Source organism: Silurus meridionalis, chromosome 10, assembly GCF_014805685.1.
Source record: "Silurus meridionalis isolate SWU-2019-XX chromosome 10, ASM1480568v1, whole genome shotgun sequence".
NCBI lineage: Eukaryota > Metazoa > Chordata > Actinopteri > Siluriformes > Siluridae > Silurus > Silurus meridionalis.
In genome coordinates, this window is record NC_060893.1 from 25202601 (window position 1) to 25203065 (window position 465).

Here is a 465-nt window from a genome sequence, read left to right on the forward strand (position 1 = left end):
GATGAAGAAACTCCAGACTCGAACTCACCACAACACACGTGACCTCGTTTACACGTTTTATTGAGTAGAAGGTTTTGTGCTCATGATCATTGTAATAGAAATCAATCAGTGTTTGAGTCATTAATATCATTCTATTAATAGATCAGTGTGCTGAGAGTCACATTCGAGTCTTTACACATAAATTGAGGTGATTAAGTGAAGAGTCTTGTGAGTCATATGAACATTATAGTTATAATAAATCACTACTTTAGATACTTAAGTACATTTGAAGGTAAAAACATTTGTACTTTTACTCACGTGAAATTTTAAAAGGACACGTTTACCTTGTGTATCTCTACTTTAACTACATGGTTTGTGTACTTGGTCCACCACTGGTCTGATCAGGTTTCACATGGGTGATAACGTGACAGCATGTCATGTTGTGTTACAGGACCGAGACACTTTGTTTACAGACGATGTGTAAAA